The sequence below is a fragment of the Rhinolophus sinicus genome, chromosome 5 (genome assembly GCF_057876585.1).
Source record: "Rhinolophus sinicus isolate RSI-liver-muscle chromosome 5, RSI-T2T, whole genome shotgun sequence".
Classification (NCBI taxonomy): domain Eukaryota; kingdom Metazoa; phylum Chordata; class Mammalia; order Chiroptera; family Rhinolophidae; genus Rhinolophus; species Rhinolophus sinicus.
The window spans coordinates 15,239,297-15,260,399 of NC_142505.1; positions in this window are offsets into that span (position 1 = coordinate 15,239,297).

Below are 21,103 nucleotides of genomic sequence, written 5' to 3' on the forward strand. Positions count from 1 at the left end.
TTCTACTAGGGCCACAAATATGAGTCACAGGAACACTGTGTACTCTACATTCCTTGAACATATAGACAACTTTAATTGGTGGCAATGTCAGAATGGTGATATCAGCATAATTGTGTTTAATTCCTGACCCCTTTAGAATTGCAATGTTAATGAGTGGCAAGATCTTACATTTATTAAGAGCTGCATGATTTACAAATATCTGTTACATGTATTACCTCATCCCTTGCAATGACCTCTAGGTAAGAGATGTTACTCTTTATTTCATAGAGAGAAAACATATTTCAGAACATTAACTGATATTTTTCTTAATGCTATAACAGCTAATTAAGTACAGGTGCAAAGACAGGAATCAAGATATTTTGACTGTAAGCTCATTTCTTTTTTCTAAGAAATGAAAAGACTTAAAAAGTATATGTTTGTTGGTGTGTGATCGCAACAAGGAAAAGGAAATGCAGAGAAGAACCTAGAAATCCTTCCCCCCTCCAAAAAAGTGCTCACCTTTTATCTATGCAAAGAATAGCTTCCCCTAGGTTGCTGAAAGGTCAATTCCTGGGTGATTTATGGGGATAATGATCAGGAGTCTTGCTCTCTTCCTCTTAAATTCAGGTGATAGTTAACACAGCTATCCAAGGTTACTGAATCATCCCATCGCATTGTTTTCCTGGCCAGCAGAACTACTGCAGTAAACAAGTGACCTTTAATGAAGTCCAACATGCTGGATTACTTCCACTTGACATAATAGGGATAATATTAACTCATCCCTTCAGAGACTAATTTGCCAAGTATGAAGAATTCCTCTATCTGACTTTAGCCCAAATAATGGTTTGTTGGGTTAGGAGGCATCAAATTTTAAAGGAAGAAATTGATCTATTTACAGAGATGCTGTCAAAGTGATTCAGAATGCCTGAAAGAGCCACATTAAGGCTGCTCATAAATCAATAATCATCCTAATGAAAAGCAGAGAGAACAAAGATAATACGAAGTTTGTAAATTACAGGGGATGGAGCACGTGATCAGAAAAGCTAAAACATTATGAAGCTCTGCTACTTCTTATTTACTCCTTTTGTAACAGATTTGGAGAACGTGCATGGAAACCCGCAACCTCATTTTAAAAAGTAAGAGAAATAAGAAATAAAGAATACATTCCAAACTCTTCCTTGTAGCATTTTAGTCCAAAGCCACCATACATAGTCTAAGGTTCCAGGCACACAACTCCTTGCAATACTCCAAGTTTAATATTTAGTGACACTCCTACACAGTTTCATAGTCCTGTGGCCTTTCTCAAAATATTCTCTCTGGCAGGAATAATTTGCTTAGACTTGTATTTATAAAAGCCTTACTTTTCTCTCACAGTCCAGGTCAAATGTCACTTCCTCATTAAAACCATCTTTGATTCACTTCTTTCAGAGAGAGTCACTCTTCGGAACTTTTTCCTGCAGCATTCTAGAGACATCTCTATTGCAGCACTTGCCATCTTGGGTCATATTGCATCCTCCCTCAGCTTCCTGTGAAGTTCATGGGTCACAAGGAAGGAGTGGCATTCTTAGTGCTAGTAATTATAAGGGGTCTCAACTAGTAAATGTTTATTGAATCGTATTGACTACATATTAATAAACTTCTATCACTGAAACCACCTTTAAATGTGTTGGACTCTTATACACTTTCTTATGAGAAATAATTCAGCTGTTAATGGTCTCTCCTGTAGAAAAAAGTAGAAGTTTTGAAGAAGTTCCTCTCTCCTTAGGATTTTAATTCTAAACTTGCCACAAAACATTAATTCAGGAGTTGTTGCAGTTTTTAAGAGGATAAATTAAGATTTTTAATCCATAATTTTTACATTTGTATGTATGTCAACTGAAATATGAAATGAGCTCTGTTTTTTAAAACAACATAATTTGGGGTCACTACATTGAATTAAAGCAATATGAAGAAGCCAGAGTTCTCTATTTTAAGAAGAGTCAACTTTCACAATTTTACATTAAATATTCACATGCTATCAAAAATATAACAGGCTATGCCAAAATTATATTTCTTGGAGCAGATTTTTACGTCATAAGGAATATGTCCTAATCATTTCAGTATTAGAAATTGCCAAAGCATTTTGTTTAGACTTCATCTCATTTAGAAAAGCAGGAAGAATATCACTTCAACAATCTTTTCCCCTAAAAGTTCTTTAAAACTCTTACATGTTTTCCATGACAAGTTAAAATTACTTCAGAATCACCGAATAGAAAATAAACAAGCTGTTGTGGATGTGTTTAAGGCACATTCTAATAATTTGCACTTTTTTCTTCTTACTATGAGCACAGAAGTTCTGTCTCCTTTACGTAAACTTTAGTTTTCCATGTAGTTTGGACATTATTGGCTGAAGTGAAAGGCTGACTGTTACTCAGGGAAAGAAAAAAAGTTGTTTTCTCAGTTAACCCTCAAATATGACCTTTTTTTTCCCCATAGAGGTCAACTCTATATATGTACCACGTTAGATGTCTGTAGTCCAGGGGAATTTTATGTTAAGTGTACCACTTTGTGGTCTTAAGACCATTTACCGAATACGAATATAACCAGACAGCTAAGCAATTCATAGATGCTTTTTCCTATCATCTGATATTCCTCTGGCCTGGAATAACCTTAAAACTTTTCAAATCTACCCTCTCATAACCCCCTTCAAGATATTTCCATGGTTCTCTCCCTGTCCCAGTCTTTGAGATTTAAAGACATTTCTTCAGAGTCATCTTTGCTGAGGAGTCCCTCTGATGTACGTCCCTCTTAGTTGTCTATCTGTTATTCCCTCCTTGTATTTAAAACAAATGGTACCATCTTATTACTGTCTGTTACACCACTGGGCTGTCAACATCATGACGGCGGAGACCAAGTTTCTCTTGCTCACTGCAGCATTCCTAACACCTAGCATAGTATCAGATAGTCTCAACAAGTGCTGTTTAATACAAATTTAATATGAGCCACACATGTAATTTAAAATTTTCTGGAAGCCTCATTAAAAAGGTAAAGGGACTCTGGGTGGTGAACACATAATGCAACATATATTCATAGATGATGTATTATAGAAATGTACACTTAAAGCCTATATAACTTTAGTGGGGTGACATTAGTCACCCTGGTAAATTTAATAAAAATTACTTTAAAAAATAAAAATAAAAAAGTAAAGGGAAACAGGTAAACTTAATTTTAATGTATTTTATTTGTTCTATAATACACATTTAATATCATTTCAGCAAGTAATCCATATAAAATATTGTTAGCGAGATATTCTTTCTCATACTAAGTTTTCAAAATCAGTATTTATTTCACACTTACTTGAAGTATAACCTCTTTTAGGACTAACCACTTTTCAAATGATCGATAGCTGCATTTGGCTAATGGATACCACGTTCAACAGCACAATTCTAGATTGTCCCTAAATAACTGTGGAATGCACGGAAGCTAGTCTGTTGACTGTGGATGTGTGGTTGGTGCCCCGTCTATCTCCACTGAGATCCTTTTTATCCTCTCTGTGCACACATCCCTACCTTGTGTGTGCTTTGCTGCCAACACCCATACCTCCACCTGCAGAAGACTGGCCCCAGGACACTGGAGTCACCTGCCTGGTACAGAGAGCCAGGAGTGTCTAGGAGTTTTATATCCCCTACAGCCCCCAGACAACAGGGGGCCTGGATAGCCTACCAGTGACGGGTGTGGAAAGACAAAAGCCAAGCCCTTTTGCCTCCATGCAAGGCACTGTGAGGTTGTGATTTGCTTTCAGAGCTCCCTATGGGATCAGGCTGAGCCTAGGAGTTTGCCGGAAATCACTTCTGGCTTTGCTTATTCCCTTTCTCTATCTTGACTCTCCTGCTGCCTTGCTGATTTCTCCTGGGAAGAAAGCACTTTCATGATAAAGCACTTGGTTCTAATTCCTTGGCTCAAAGTCTGCTTCTGGGAAAACGTGAAGTGATCAAAAGTGTAGGATGATGTTCTTAATGCACAGTTGTTGGGGTTGCAATTGCTTAAGCAAGAGCTTAGGTTCTGTGTGTATCAGGAACAGTTATCATGTCTATTGTGTCCCCCCTTGTCTCAGATATAGCATACTCTTGATAAAAATTCAAACCATATAAAAAAAGGTGAAAAATGTAAGTGTGCTACTCCTTCTCTCTGGTATAATAACTGCTATAAATCTTTTTGTGTGTCCTTGAATTAATTTCTTAGGTGAATATAACATACATGTATAAGAGTTATTATATTTATAAAATATACTTAATGCTTTCTCTTTATTCAGTGAGGTCAGAGATACTCTTTTCTCATTACTTATTTCCCCAATATGTTCATATTTTTATGACTGCCTGTTTCACTTTATAAATGTACCCCAATTTATTTTATCACTTTTCTTCTTCTTTGCCCATCTTAACTCTTGGTTTGCGTTTAGTCCCTGACACAGATTCAGATATCTTTAGGTCTGTGCTATGACCATCTATTTAGATATGCATTCCTGCCAGCTGATTTTGACCAACAATATTCAAATGTAAAGTAAATGCAACTTCTGAGTGCAAACACATCTCTTCATTCTGAGGCAGTTGTTCTGAATCTTGGCTCCAGTGAGGTCCTGACCTTAAATACTGTATATGTGTGTTATTATGCACAGGTATGGATTTCTGGGAAGAGGGATCAGAGCTTTCATGAGAATCTCAAAGACATCTGTGGCATTCAAGTGTCAGGATTAAATGTACAAATACAAACTGTGTGATGTACTTTATGTAAATCTCCCATAATTTTATCTTACCCATCTCTCCTCATTATATTAGCAGTTAATTAATAGCAGCTTCTCAATTAGCATACAGATTCTTCGGAGGCTGGGATCCAGCCTCACCCACATTTATATCCCTCTGCTGCCTAGTTCAATAATACAGAGAATGCAGTCATTAATCATTTCTTGAAAAGTGACAGTGTTTTCTCCTCATGTATTTTCAGTGGAACACCTTCCTTCTGCATCTGCCTTTTACCTTGCTTTGCTTTGATCTCGGGGTTGGGGGGTCTATGGACAGAAGATCCTTTTCTGTAGAGATAACACGTAAGTCATTTTGAACCAAACATACAACCTTGGAGGCATTGAGCAGGACTTAGACTGAGGCAAACATTTCCTAATCCTTTGTCCTCATCAGGGCATGGCTTTAGCTGCTTGGAGTTCTACCATTATCACTGCCACTTGGAGTCAAGGATGGTAGGCACATGTCTGGTTTTCCCTGTTTCTTTGATCACTGATATTTTGTTGTGTAGAATTACAAATTAATTTAGAAGTTTCTTTAAGTAGTGAGTGGCCAAGCCATTTACTAGGGTCTGAATGTTTGTGTCTCCTCAAAATCTATATGCTGAAATCCTAACCCCCAAGGGGATGGTATTAGTATTTCAACATACACATTCAGACTATAAGCAAATGGCTTAGCCACTCACTATTTAAAGATACTCTGAATGAATTTGGCCTTTGGGAGGTGATCAGGTCATCACGGTAGAGCCATCACGAATGGGATTAGTGTCCTTGTGGAAACAGACCCTGGAGAGACCCCTCGCCCCTCCCGTCATGTGAGGACAGAGCCAAAAGACGTCTGTCCAGGAACCTGTAAGCGGGCTCTCACCAGTCACTGAATCGGTTAGCACCGTGCTCTTGTACTTCTCAGCCTCCATAACTGAGAGAGAAAAGAAAAATTCTGCTGTTTATAAGCCACCCAGTTTATGCCATTTTGCCATAGCAGCCGTAATGGACTAAGACGCTTTTTTCTTTAATCAGTTAGTCCCCATGACCAACGTGCCACCAGGGAAATGAGAGTTGCCTTCCTTCTCCACTGTCCAGAAAACTGCGAGAAGTCCCTTGTGGTAGGTGAGATGCCAATGGCAGTGTCCCTCACAGTGCTGGGTCACCATGTCAGTGAACAGTGGTCAGTGTTGCTCACCAAAGTGCCACTTTAAAGTGGACACACTGGCAGGGGAAGCCTCAGTGTGGAAGAAGTGAACAGAGAACAGAAGGTGATGAGTACATATTAATATGAAACTTGGGGATGTTAGGCTGAATGCATCATGTCTTATTCTCTTTTTATGTGAAGTCTGTAATCTTAAGGAAAGTAATAGCCATCTGACCTTAAACTCTTTCCCTTCCTCTGTATCTTAGACATTGGACTAGCTCATTGTTTTTTAAATATTGGGACATAAATCAAAGATATATTGATGTGTGTCAGGTGTGCTTTGTACATAGTATGCATGTAATAAATATTTGGGGATTAATAGGACAAAGAATTGGTACTGATAATAATTATAATGACACTAAAATAGTGATAACTAAGCCCATGAAAGAACCTTTGTACTGTATACCAGCTCATTTAATATAAAAACCCATTTTACAGATATGAAAACTGAGACACACAAAATTAGTGAGTGAATAGGGTAACACGTAAAACTGGGACCAGTGATCATTTGGACATTTTGCATAGATGGCATTAATAGCATTGCATCGAGTAGAGTTTCTTGTATTTTAGTCTCTTTTGGTCATTCTGATTGCAGTGAGGAGAATGTCTACTAGTCTTGAACATCATGCTAGCACTTGCTTTTCTCTTTTTTTAAATAATCAAAGAGAGATCGGTCTTCAGGTTCAAACCTTTTTATTTAAACTTTAATAAAATCATTTTGCTTTTTATTATGTGCATTTTTTCAATTATATTCTATTTGATAATGGGATAATGGGATGGGATGTTTGTTTTCAATTTAGATTAATGATACAATACTTCCTTTTGAAATCAATTAACTTAAGTAAGAATTAATCAATGTAAAGCCAATTATTTATAAGTAATATTATTGGGGACATGACTCAGGCAAAAGTAGTGAGATAGAAACGGGCCTGAAATTTGGGCAACATTTGACTCCCTCACCTTTGGTGTCCTTGAAACTTTCTACAGTTCTAGAATTCTATGTACATTAACAACATAAAAGCAGAAGCCTACAAAGTCATTAGAGAGCGCTGGTCCTTCTTATTAGAAATAGATTATTTGCCATAAAGTAAGAAATTATTATCATCGCAAGGATGTGCTGTTCAGAGAAAGTACAGTGATGATTCTGCTGCATCCTGAATGACTCATCCTGCCTAGTATGTGCAAGCCTGAACCTTGCCCCGCCGCCAGGTTATAAGCGAGGGAGAGAAGGAGACTTGGTGCACTTGTGAGCTTCTGGGCTTGAAGGCTACCTCTGATTCTCTTAATAAGCCAAGCGAGGGGCGTCTAGTGCACCCAGCTCTCCTTTGCTCTCCATGGTGAAAATTCACCAGCAGGTGCATAGCTTCCCCTAAAATCAGGCACACAGCGGTCCTCACAGTCTGAGGTTTGCTCAGTCATTTTTAGACAAAGCACGCGCCCAGGCGTCTTCCTGCTACAACCTTGCATTACTGCCACCCTCCCAAGAGCATCTTCATTGACCATGTGCCTGTATCAGTTGGAAAGGGAGCAAATAATCAAAATGCCATGAGCTTGAACATACATACATGAAGTTGCAACTACAGAGTGTTGGATTTGTGTGAAGTTTGGCAGCTAACGATAGAATCATTGCTGTACAATTATTTTGAAGTTAAAAAAAAAACCCTGTAAACACATTCTTAAGATTATACTGAGTTTAAATCCCATTAATGGCTCTAAGGCTAACAGCCTATATTCTCCAAAATGATTTCCCACAGCAGAAAAAAAGAAAAAAGAAGCATACTTAATGGATCATATAACTCCAAAGATGATAAAGAAAAAAAAGTTGATGTCACTGCTATGAACCGAATTGTGGTCTCTTGAAAGTTATGTTCTGTAGCCCCTGTGTGACTGTATTTGGAGACAGGGCCTTTAGGGACATAATTAAGGCTAAATGGGGGTATTAGGGTGGAGCCCTGATCTGATTGTATTGGTGTCCTTATAAGAAGAGGAAGAGATACCCTAGAGCTTTCTGTCTCTCCATGGCTGCACAGAAAAAAGGCCGTGTGAAGACATAACCAGAAGGACATGGCCTGCAATCCAGGAAGTGATCTTTCAGCAAAAACCAACCCTGACAGAATCTTGATCTTAGACAGCTAGCTTCCAGAAGTGTGAGAAAATTAACTTCTGTTGTTTAAGCCACCCAATTCGTGGTATTCTGTTATGGCAGACCAAGCAGGCTAGTACAGTGACATACCGAGAAAGTAACCCGAAGCTTCTCCCATAGTCTGTGGGAACATTTCAAGATGGAAGTAGTGGGGCTCTAAGAAGAAGAAAGTTATGCAGCATCTGGAGGTCGGTCGCCAGGGGAAGAGCATGAAAATGAATGAACCCAGGTTACCAGGGGATAGAACAAGACCTAGATAGACAAGCTTTACATAGGAGACTGATTGGAGCTAAGAGTCAGGGACACATGAGGAAGAATTTGAATTGAATCTAAGCATAAAACTGAATGAGATATTAGATAGCTGGGCCCCGGCTCAGAAAAATCCAGAACTCCATGGTTATTTCTCTTTATGTACATATATGCACAAGAAGAAAGGGACACCTTAGATTTGATGAAATATGCTAGAACAATGCCTGGCTTTTACCACTCTAATGTGAACAGGGCAATTCAGAGAAAACCCATCAGTGCAAAGAAGGGATCTTCAGAAGTTGTGATTCCCCAATGGTTTTACCCTCCAGAGCATTAAGTTCTGCCCCAGTGTTGTCTCAGCTGATAAGGTGTGATAACCTGCAAGAAGAAACAAAGGGAGAAGGAGGTATCAGTGGGCTTTTTCTCCAGAGGGCAACCCCAGGAGCTTCAATCTGAGCTTCAACCATTGGGATCCATTGGGATAATGATTCTCTATCATATTCTGAAATTTGGGAAATGAGAAATAAATCTCGTATTTGGGAAGGAGGAAAGGAACTTCTTTTACCCAATAGCAGAGCCTCCCTTTCTTTAAATGAAGATAATATACCTACAAAAAAAAAAAATGTCCCTTAGTGTGTATCATGCTGAAATTTGTAAACAGAACAAATACCTGCAACCAGAACCCAGATCAAGAAACAGAATGTTGCCAGCACAGGGCTTTCATCCCTTCCATTCCTTATCTCTCTGTAAAAGGGAAATTGTTATCCTGACTTCAACAGAATAGCCTGACTTTGTCTGCTTTTGTAGTTTGCATAAATGGAATAATATGAGTCACACTTTTGTGCCTGCTGCTTTAGCTCAGTGTTGTCTGTAGAGTTCATTCACTTGGATGGACACATTTTTAATGCTACCTTCTGCCTGCCTCACCTGCCCCTTTTCCCCTATGATCCTGGGGTCATCCTTAGCATCTTACCTACATTCTCTCCTTCAGGTATAATGATCCCATCATGCCCAGAAGCATCTGAGATGGACAGTTATTTGTGCCAGTCATCATGAGTTGTCCAGGAATGTAATTTCTCTGTGGAAAAGTAAGTAATTTTTTTGTTATGCTTACAAATACATACTAAGTGATTTAACTGGTGTTGAATGATGATACATCAATGACTGTCACAGCACGTCATAACTTCTTCAGCACCATCTTCCTTTTGCAAGGTGCATGTGTCTAATTCCCTGAAGACAAAGGGGAGAAAGCCTAACAGGAGAACATTCTGGTCTTTACATGTTCTTTGGACTCAATTCTTGAATCTCTTTCATTCTTCCCATTCTTTCCTTAGTCTGTAATATTTTACGGCAACAATAGCACCTTGTTATGTTTTTACTTAATATGTATTTTAGACATCACTGTGAAAATGATTCATTGTTTGGCACTAAAAAAAAAGAGACAAGTGAGGCAGTGCCAGCCCTCAAGATGCTCAGGTAAGCACTGGAAACTGTCTCTTACAATCAGTGGCTCCCAACAGCTCCAGCAATGGGTTGTGGGGATACAGAAGAGGAAACAATCTTGTTTCTGTTTGGGGAAGATTTAGAGAGTAATGACACTTGCACAAAGACAGACGTTAAATCCAGAGAGAGGCTCTGCTTCGCCAAATGTCCCACAGTTTTCAGATGCTTTTCCTCTTTGCCTTGTCACTGCATCCCCTGATGACCTTGATCAAGTCTTGCTTTTTGCATCCCTCTTTTCTAGCTTCTAGTGGGAGATCACCATCACTTCTCTAACCCCACCATGTCATGATTTCACTGCCATAGAGCATAACTATTTGTGAAAAACAAAGTGTTACAATCCTTTGAGAATCAAGCTCACTGGCAGAAAAAATGAATGCTTTTCTCACCCCCCCCACCCCGATATCTTGGCAATTTAAGAGTAAAGAATAATAAAATTTGGGTATCTTTTTATAAATATATAGCAGTAAAATGACAGGTAATCAATGTTCCAAGAGCAAATCTCAAATAGCAGAGTCAGCAGCACTCCTCCAATACTAATAGTATTTGGAAAAAAGCTCAGCGTTCCACTAGGGAAGAGCTTGCTGCCTGTGTGGAGATTAACATGGACTTTCAAGGCCTCTGTGTCTCCTGTTAAAAGAGAAGAGCCCCAGCTGTGGATTAGAAGCTGCTCTTGTATCTTCTGGCTCACCAAACCCTTGAAGCAGGATGGAAATACGTTGATTTATGACTAAACCAGCCACTTTGGGCAAATCAATGCCAGGTAATTCTAGACTTGGGTCCTACTCTATGCCAAGAAGGTAACATGTGACCATCCAAGTATGGAGGAGGTGAGGGGCCTTAGTTTGCATTCCCTTGAAGCAGAACCCAAGGAAGGATTTGTGTGGAAATGATTCATTAAGGAAGTGCTTCTATAGGAAAGCAGTAAGGTAGTGAGGAAGAAAAAGGGGAAGGAAACCAAGCAAAGTCTTACAGAGGGTAGTTCTTACCCTGGTCTGGTGGGGGAATTCTGGAGTGTAAGCTATGCCCCAAGGACGTTTTGCCACAAGGAAATTCCAAGGGAAGGGAGATTAAGTTTATATATACTTGCACCTCATAGGCTGCCCTGATAAGGGGAATATATGTTCTTAGATACTCTGGCTTCTCTTAGTGTGAAAAAATGGGGTACAAAAGCCTGAGGACTATCCTCCTTGAAATGGATGTTAGCTGCTAGAAGCAAAAGGTCATTGAAGGGGTGTATGTGCCTGAAAATGGTAAAAGGGGTTCAAATACATCTAGGTGGGGTGACCTCATTGTGTACTAAAAGAGTGGTACTCAAAGGGGGTGACAAAATATTGTGACTAATAACTAGTGCAGGGAAATAGGGAGCACTGAAGAAATCAACGAGATGACATTATGGCTGGCAACAAAAACATGGACACGGGCGCTACCCACTGGGTTCCAGGCAGGATCCAGTCCTCACTGGGAATGCTGAGAGCAAGTCAGAGGGTCTCAGGGCACCCTGAATGCCTGCCATGATGTTCCAGTCAGGACACAATGTCCAGATCTAGGCTAGCAGCCCCCCGGGGTGAGGCTGAGTCCCAGAAGATGGAACCAGGCTTCCCAGGTCAAGCTTGCCCATGAGCCTGGTCAAGGACCCTGGCAGCAGCGAAAGGAGGAGATGCTGGGATATTTGCTCCTCACAACTTTTGACAGTAACATTTCTAGGTTAGGAAACAGGCAGGACACTCAGAAGAGATTGTAATAAAACTGCATGTTTCTTTGTTGCCTGTATATGGCACATGTCTTCATGGTTCAGAGTTTTGTATTCATAGTTCTAAATTCATGTTTACTATGTCCTTTCCTTTTATCTTATTTTGATTTCTGTTTATTTTGTGTCCACTTCTAAAATGCTATCCTTATCATTGATTTTACCACAATCTATAAATACGGTTAAGTTTGTCTTAACTCTAGGCAATTCACTCAACATACATTTGCTGAATACTTTTTTCTATGTAAAACATTTCCTGCCCAGTACTGACTGGGGATTCAGAAATTATTCAGATATGCTCATTCCCCTTAACATGGAATACATGTTAAGGAGTACATTGGCAGGGGTAGTTTTGTAGCTCTATCTAAAATGGAGAACCAGGGTGTCTCCTGGGAATACAGTGCATAAGGTACTTGAATAAAAATCCTCCTTGAAATAGTCTTGACAGAAAAAACACAGAATACAAATATTGGTCAGGAAATACTTATACCAAAAAAATTACTCATTAATTATCCTGTATTTTTGTTTGCTAAATCTGACTACCTACTTGAAAAGTTCGATCAAGTCTGATTTCATCTCCAGGAAGTAGAGCTCATCGGAGATCAGGCAGGGGAGAGAGGCATCACCGTGCACTGGAGGAAACCGAGGCAAGGAAACTAGACAGACCTGCCCAGACTCAGATGCTAGCTCCGCCCACCTGTGGGTCCCTGAGCCAGGAGTGAAGCTCTCTGAGCTATATAATGGGGACGAAACAGCCTCTTTGTCAAAGTGATTGTTAGATAGTAGATGTTTAGGGAAAAATAATCTCAAGCCTCTAAAAAAGTGACAATAAGCATGTATTCTTCACTGAAAATATGATTTCCTTCAAATGAGAACAGAAGGGGGAAAAGCACCAGGCAGAATTTTTAAGCTTCCTTGGATTGCAATTCAATAGAACATAGCATTTGCCAAGGGTGGATGAGTCTGTTTTATATTTCACAGGTGACAAACTGCAGAGCTCCGCAGGGTAAGGGAGGGTTACGCATGTGCACAAGTAATAGGATACGTGAGGGCCAAGTCACATTTTGGATTGGTGAGAGGCAGTAAACAGCCAAATCCCCTTCTAACTAGAATAATTTGTTCCTACAGTTCTTATTATTTCAAACTCTGTCTTCCTGCCCTCAGCAGCTTTGATGTCTGGGCTCTTCTGTCTTTGTTCTTTGGCAATGAGTGTCATATATCTGTCCTATTTGGATGAGGAGCTGGAAGCTGGTTCTCCACAAAGCATCCCCATACCCACCTGTCACATGCATCCCCTGTTTTCATGTACCTGGCCCACATTGCCTGATGGACTGGCCCATGACAGAGCAATTGTTAATCAGCATACTTGTTTCTTACCTTGTGATATACGAATAGATCCCTAATTTAATATACAAATTTCAACATAAAATGTTATTTTTATGAGTGAAGATGCAATGAAATGCACTGATTCATTACAGCAGAGGATGTGAATAGTCTCTTAGCAAGATTCTTGTTTTCCTAGTTCAATCAACAAAGCACCTTCCCGACAGCTGCCAATTCTCAGATGGCCCTTTGTGGACATTCAGAGAAATTAGTCACTTGGTTTTTCCACTGCGAAGTGGAATTAGTAATGACAAGGAATGTTAGATAGATTCTACTTGCTCTGGGACCCTACAGAGAAGATACTCCTGTTTCAATGAGAAATAAAGCAGAATGTGGAGTCGCTGTAACTGGATTTATTGATTTATTGCGAGAAGTTAGTAAATCTCAGGTAATATTCCAAACAATAAAGAGAAATGGATGTGACAGAGCCTCTGTCCTAAGGAAGCTTATATTCTGAAGTAGAAACTACACTATAAGAAGTAAAAGGCACTTAAGAAGGGGACACTTGGAACATAGTAAAGTTCAGAGATGCAAGAGATTGTCCCCAGCTAGAGGGACTCGGTGGCAGACTCTGTGGAGCTGGCATTGAGGTACAGCATGTAGAATGTGTACATGCCGTTATGGGAAAGGAGGAAGAGAATATTTAAGGTGAGTAAATATTAACAGAGGCATGGATTTATGTGAATGAATTTAATGTATAAGAAACAGAGTAATTATGTATCTCTTGATTGAAAATAATGTTGGGACCATACTGTAGAGGTCTTACATTCTAAGGTAAGGAGCTTGATCTTTATTTATAAATGACTGAGGCTTTGAACCTGAGAATGAATATGAAAAATATTCATCATGCATTGAGAAGATGAATCTGGTGGCATCAGTGGGTAGGAGAAGTCGGGCAGTTGGGGGGAGAGGTAAGAGCTGGCCAGATCACTGAGGACTGTTCTTCATTCACATTCATGTTCAAGACTGATTAGACTTGGGAAACCCCTCAGTACAATCGAAAGAAAAAAACAGAATCTAGAGCTGGTGGGCAGGGTCAGTGAGTTAGTGTCAGTACTGAATCCTGCCTCAGGTGTGTTGTTACATTTTGGGAAAACGAGGTCACTGCGTGGAATGTCACCTGCTGCCATAAACTGGATTAGCAGCTGACAAAGATGGATTATTTAATTTGGAAGAACAATTTTGGAATTTTCAGATCAGTCTTATCTTCCCCCATGAGAAGAACAGATTACAATTTGGAATTAAAATGTTTATTGCCTATATAAAATATACATTTACTTGCTAAGTTACGCATACGGGGGACATGAAGGGTGTCAAAGGGAATTTTACCTTGGTTGATTTGTTGAGGTTCTTTTGACCTAGGAGACATTTTTGACTCAGCCATTTAAAAATGTGTCGCAATGGTGATACCAAAATGTAAAATCATTATTTTAATTTCCAAGCAACATGTGCATGGGACGTCTTTGAACTTCAGTATGTCTAGTACCTTAGGTCATCTTCAGAGCCTCAGCGCTTGTCAACTCAGATGTTGATTCCCATTTTGTCTTCCCCCCTAATTGTTGTGAGTTCAAAAAGGGAATTTAAGATAACTTGCTCCGTACCCTATAAAGAGCCATACAGTAGGGAGTGCTATTACGTACAATTTTCTTTATTTCAATGATTTATTTGGTAGAGACATTGCAGCAATAAATGAGAGTCTGTACAGGAGAGAGAGAGTGAATGGGGCACATTGTATGACGGAACTTCTCAAGGGATGGCCTATTCCTCTCCTGAGCTTCCTAGGCACACGCCTTGTGGTTCATTAAGAGCAGGGAAGGCATCTTGCTTATCTTTCTTTCACCAGTGCAAACTGCAATGATGATACATGAGATACAATTCATATTAATGGATGAGTGAGGTAAAATGGTTACCTGATTTGCCAAGCATGGCTCTTTTTGACAATTAGAGAAAAGCATGCCTTATTCAGGGCAGTCTTAGCCCTGAGTTCAGGTGTCCTGATAGGTAGGCAAATACAGGATGGATTTTAATCCCAATTGTCTCCTTGGTCAGGGAACCAGGTGCCAGGTATACCTTTCACAATAGCTGTGAATTTAGGATAATTAGCTGAGGGAGCACTTTCTGCCATTGTTCTCCCTGAGTGTAGACACATGGGACACTTGCCACCCACTGCTACTTTGCGTCAGGAGCTGTCTTCCCAGGGGTGTCTGGTCTCCACATTTGGCATCAGGCCCTGCACTTACTGGAGGCTCAGTGCCTGTTCATTGTCAGTATTCAGTAAGTGCTCAGTGTGCTTTCCTCTGGGGCCTGCGTTTTTACTGATGCGTTTTACTGAAAGTGAATATTGTAAAGGTTCTTGTAAGGCATTCCCCCTTACTCCTTCTTTTGCTCCCTATCAACAGTGAAGACAATTCATGACAAGTTTGCTTCAGCTTAGACAGCTAGACTCTGCTCGTTGCACACTCTGCTCATTTTGATCAAGTGGCACTAGGAGGTCACCAAGGCGAAGCCACCATTCGCAGATGGTGAGAGGTGTCTGGCTTGATGATGAGAAGCCTGGTAGGAAGAGCCTTGGCTTCTGGGACATCCAGGTGTTTTGAGTGCATCTGGAAATCACCTTAGAGGGCAGACCCTTTTCCTGTTTTCAGCCCCTGACGTTGAACCGGAGCAAAGAGCAGATGCCGCGTTCTCTGCAGAGCAAGAGGTAATGACTAACAAATAGGCAGGAGACAGAGCAATCTCCACACCAGAGAACGTCGTTTGTGGCCTAAAGAAAACCTGTTGGGTGGTGATTTGATTCTTTGACAGTGTGGCGTCTGCTGAAAAGATTGCCCTGGAAGCTGCACTTTGTAGCCACTGGCAGAACACTCCTGAGTCTCAAACACAGTGGTTGAAAACCTAGAAGACGACTTTTCATTCATGATTATCTCTATATAGAGCAACAATACTGTAGTAATTCCCATTCTTGGAGTTCAAATTGGATGCCAGGCTTTTAAAATTATTGATCTTTAACATAGCATCAATCTAAAAGGTAGATTCTATGATCTCCACTTAAAGAATTGAGCCAACTGAGTCTTAAAAACCTATCTTGATTTAAACCCCATCTGTAGGGACCAAATATGCTGTTCTTTTCACAACACCCCACTGCCTCTTAGTGGACGTGTGGCCATTTGGATTCTGTAAAGGCACTTTCTCTGTCTGTATAAGATCACTGATTTAATTGCCCCTTTAGTATTTTTAGTAGTTCTCAGAAAAAGTTGCAGGTTTGCTTGGATGGCCTACCTATTGTCCAGCGATACCCCCAAATGTTGACTTTCTCTTTAATCAATGCCGCTATCAAGCATCCAGTATTTGAAGTTACACATGCAACTCTGATGGCCTTCCATGTTCACTGATAATCTTTCAAATCTACTCTGAATTTCTTATTCTGTTAGCACCTTTGAGAAATACACAGAACTTTACATGTCCCAAATTCAATTTTGCATAGGTGTTGATGAAATAACAGCAATGCTAAACATCCTAGAATACACAGATAGCCCCACCCAACAAAGAATTATCTGGCTCAAAATGCAAATAGTGCTGAGTTTGAGAAAATTTGGTATAGAGAATTTTTTCAAATCATTAAGAAGATGATAATCAGTGCAGTAGTTCTGTCAATTCACAGAGGGAAACCCAAAAATGATGAATATACGTATAAAAAGAGGGTTAAACTCACCAGTAGGTAGGTAAATGCAAATCATCCCAAGCCTCATCTTGGCAAAAACAAACAAACAAACAAACAAACAAACCAAATACTGAGTCTTCTAACATTATGCGTAGCAGTTTTCTATTGCTGCTATAAAAAAATTATCAAAAACTTAGTGGCTTACCAACACAGATGTATTATTTTTCAGTTCTGGAAGACAGAAGCCCAAGATCAGCCTCACTAGGTGGAAGTGAAGGTGTTGGCAGGGCTGCTTCCTTCTGTTGGCTCAAGGGGAAAATCTGCTTCCTTGCTTTTCCCAGTTTCTGGATGTGGCCTGCATTCCTTGGCTAGTGGTCCCTTCTTCCATCTTTAAAGTCAGCAGCATAGAAGCACAGGATCTTAAATCTCTGACTCTCTGACCTCTGCTCCCATCTTCACACTCCTTCTCTGACTCTCCTGACTCCTTATGATAAAGACTCCTGTGATGGCATTGGATCCTGTAAATAATGCAGAGTTATCTCCCATTCTCAAAGCTACATCTGCAAATTCCTTTGGCAGTTATAAGGTATGCACAGGTTCCAGTTCGGAAGTGGATATCTTTGGAGGTCCATTATTCAGCCTGCTACATCATGTAGTGAGGAGGATGTGGGGAAACAACACGCTGACTTTGGAAATGTAAATTGGTGCCACTACTTTGGCGCACCATTGGCATATTTAGTAATGTTCAAGACCATCTAACAATAGCGCTTTTTAGTGGTTATGTCTGAAGAACACTTGCACGTGAGCAGAAGAAAAAGATATGCCCCAGAAGGCAAAGACATCAGTTGTAACTGAGGGTAGTGAAAAAGTAGGAAATAACCCCAGTTATCTCTTAGTTATTCCTTTTCAGCCTAGGGCATTAAATATTGGGGCACTATAGCACATTATAGCTGACAAAGGCTTCCCATCTTTCTTAGGAATGTGTATAAATTTTATGTAAACAGGTGGTGGGTTTAACAGATGAGAACATCCTGCCAAAGACAGAGGAAAAAAGTAAGCCTCAACCATATTCTCGGAGTTTACATTGCTATTTCAATTTACCCTCTCAAATAACTTTATAAAGTTAAAAATTATCATGCTCATTTTACTGATGAGAAAACTGAGGCTTATAATGAGAGGCTAGGCATCTTGCCCAGGGTTATGTAATTGGAAGAGCCAAGATTTAAATTCTGAATTCACGTGTGTTTCTTTTTTTTTCTACTTCTAGGATGGTAATATCTCTCCAGAAGTAAACATGAAGTACAATAGTAAGCAGAATCTTGATAAATTAAAGAAATTCAACATGGAGAGAGATTTAAGTCAGTTATCATTTTCTTACAGCAAATTTCCTATTTGGAGCTTCTTCAGGCATGTTGGGGAAAAAATATCATACCAATTAAATAACTAAGATGTGCTTACTTAGAACCAGCAGCTTTACTTTAATTAATTTATTAAAAATATCACAAACTACCCAATCTCTCCAAGAATAAATAGATAACCTGAACAAAACTATATCTAGTGAAGAAACTGAATTTATGGTAAAACAAACAAACAAACAAACAAACAAATAAATAAACACTCCCCAAAGGGAAAACTCCAAGCTCAGGTGTTTTCACTGGCAGAGAAGAAAAGCTAAAGTTTACAAGATTGGTAAGGAGGGTAGGGTAGGACACCCTCTTTATTAATTGGTCCACCCCCATGGTTTACCCAGTCAGGCTCTGCAGCACTGGAGTTACCAGAGAAGGCCTGAAATGCTGATTCTAGGGGAAAAGGGAAGTTCTGCTCACCTAGAGAACTAAGCCTCTTTCTACACCACTGTGGACAACAAGTACCTTGGAATTCTTCTCCTCAGTGATTCTGAACTTGCTTCCAGGGTCTACATGGGCTGCTTTCTGAGTGTACTCCTATGCTCCAGAGTTGTTTTCAGAAAATGTAAACCGAACTTGGACAGGCTTAGAGGATTCCTAGAATATTCCACACAAGTTGCAGGAAGACTTATACAGGGCAGCAGGCTGAGGTGGGGGGAGGGGTGAGAGAGAGGAAAGGGCAGGCTTCTTTTGGGAGCCAGAAGCTGAGTGGCTGGTTCTCCTCTTAGCAATACCATGTTCTAGTAGGGAATTTCAAGGAGTTTGAGAATTCTCAATTTGAACCTGAAGGCACATTTTTTAGGGAAGTGGGGTAAAGACCCATGTTATTCAGGCATTTGTTAACTTGATGTATAACTGGTTTAATATCTAGGCATATGGCAAATAGGATTCTATTGTACTCTTATTCTGAGCCCTTCAGTATAAGCATCAGAGTGAGGGGAGAGGAGGAGAAGTTTTGTTGACTGTTGTATTCTGAGCACCCAGAACAATGCCCGACACAGAGGGGGCACTCAATAATAATTTTTGAATGAATGAATGTATAGACAAATGAATGACTTTAGTCCTCACAAAATCCCTGGGAAGATAGATCCTAGATAGGAAGAAAGTGGTAATGGTAATTTGTTGACACAGTAGTGGATAGTTAGAGGATGATTGGAGAAAAAAATTCTTTAGGCCATTAGACAAGCAATATCATGGCCTGTGCATATAGAACGCAAGTAGATGAGCACATCTCTGATCAGTGTTCTGATCTCCAGTGAACTGTCCCTTGCTGTGTTTCCAGAAAAGTAGTCTTAGTCATTTTGTTGGGACTCATTAAATCTCCACTGTAGCCCCCATCCATGAGATGATGGCACAATGACTCACCTGGCTTCCCTGACCACCAGGATTTTACTCCATATCTGTCATGGTTGCCAAGGAGAGGTTGATTCTCAGAAGAAACTTTGTTTCAAGAACGATATCTGAACTTTTAAGAATCTCAGCTTTGACATAGCTGATGGTATCCTTAGAAGAAAATAAATTTGAGAACAGAGTGTGGGAAATTGTATTAGTAGAACACGTTTGCCCCACAACTATAAAAATTCTCCATGAGTTTAATTGAGAGAGAATTTAAAACATTTTCCAAGCTAGTTATGTTTCTGTAACACAAAGTCATGGTTATTACTCAACTTCAAGATGAATTATTTTCAGCCATTCTTTATATCGGGGGAAAATACAGCAAACAAGCAATTTAATTATTTAAAAGAACATTGGAGCAATTAAACTTTTCCGACAAATACCACATGAGTAAAACAGAAGGACAGAAAGTAATATATTAACTGTTTGCCATTCAAATGGCTCATTGAGCCTCCAGCAATCATATGCTACAAATAGGATGTTTATATCACATGCAAATTTAGTGCCTAGAAAAGCATTAATGGCAAACTTTCACACAGCTCACTGGCTGTGGTTTTTAATGATTAAGACACAAGGGAGCAATTGCTTCACCAATACCTCATTTATCTTCTCTGTAATTTCCTCCGTAGCTCTCTTAATTCTGTTATTAAGTAAATGACAATACCCACAATTTCTTTTAAAATGCAACTAACTACTAAATGGACAATAGTAAGATAATAAAATATGTTTATAAATAAATATTTGTTTGCATTGTGTTTGAATTGACATCTGTCTCTAAAATAAGATAGATACAAGATATTGAACCCTGACATACAAATAATATTTAATTTATATATTTCCTGCAGTGTGTACAGAGCTATAGAGTTGTTATTATTTGACTGATTAAAGCCTTTTGCTTCAATTAGACATGTATAAAGGGAAATTGAAAAACTCATTTGAATTTCAAATCCATTACCATAACCATTCTACTGTCAACATGGAAATATGAAGAACACAATTTACAAAGTGTTAAGTGCACTAGTATACTAATAAACTAGTATATTTGTACTGAAGGTCACTGGAGAAAAAGAGAAAAAATTCTTATAAAATTGGCTTTTAATATTTAAATATAATCATTAGCATAATTAATGATTGAGTTACTTTCCTACTGTAATTTTTATCCAGAGTTTGCTCTTTAGTTCACTATATGGTGTGTGTGTGTGTTGTATGTATGCATTCATTACTATATCCTTAAGAGACATAGAGATACTAAACACATCTTTAATTTTTTCCTCCACATGTTGATTAAAGAGATTATCATTTTATTTGTTTTGTTTCCTTATCTGTATATATGCCTATTGTATTTCTAATTTATGCTATTGTAATTTTTATCTCTAACACTTCTGTTTCTTCATAGTCTTCCTTTTATCCTTTTGCATCCACTGGTAATAGAAGCAATACTTTTCCTATTTATCATTTTGGGATATTAATTAATTCTTATGTTTTCTTCTACTCATAGTATTATCAATTTTTCTTCTGTTTTCCTTTCTCTGATTTTGAATTTTATCCCTAACCTCCATATTAAATGTTTTCTAAAATGCTTGGGCATCCCTGGTTCATAGCAACGTATATTAAACTGATATTTGGAAACTCACTGTGTTTTGGGGGTAATGGTGCTGTGATGGAGCAGTA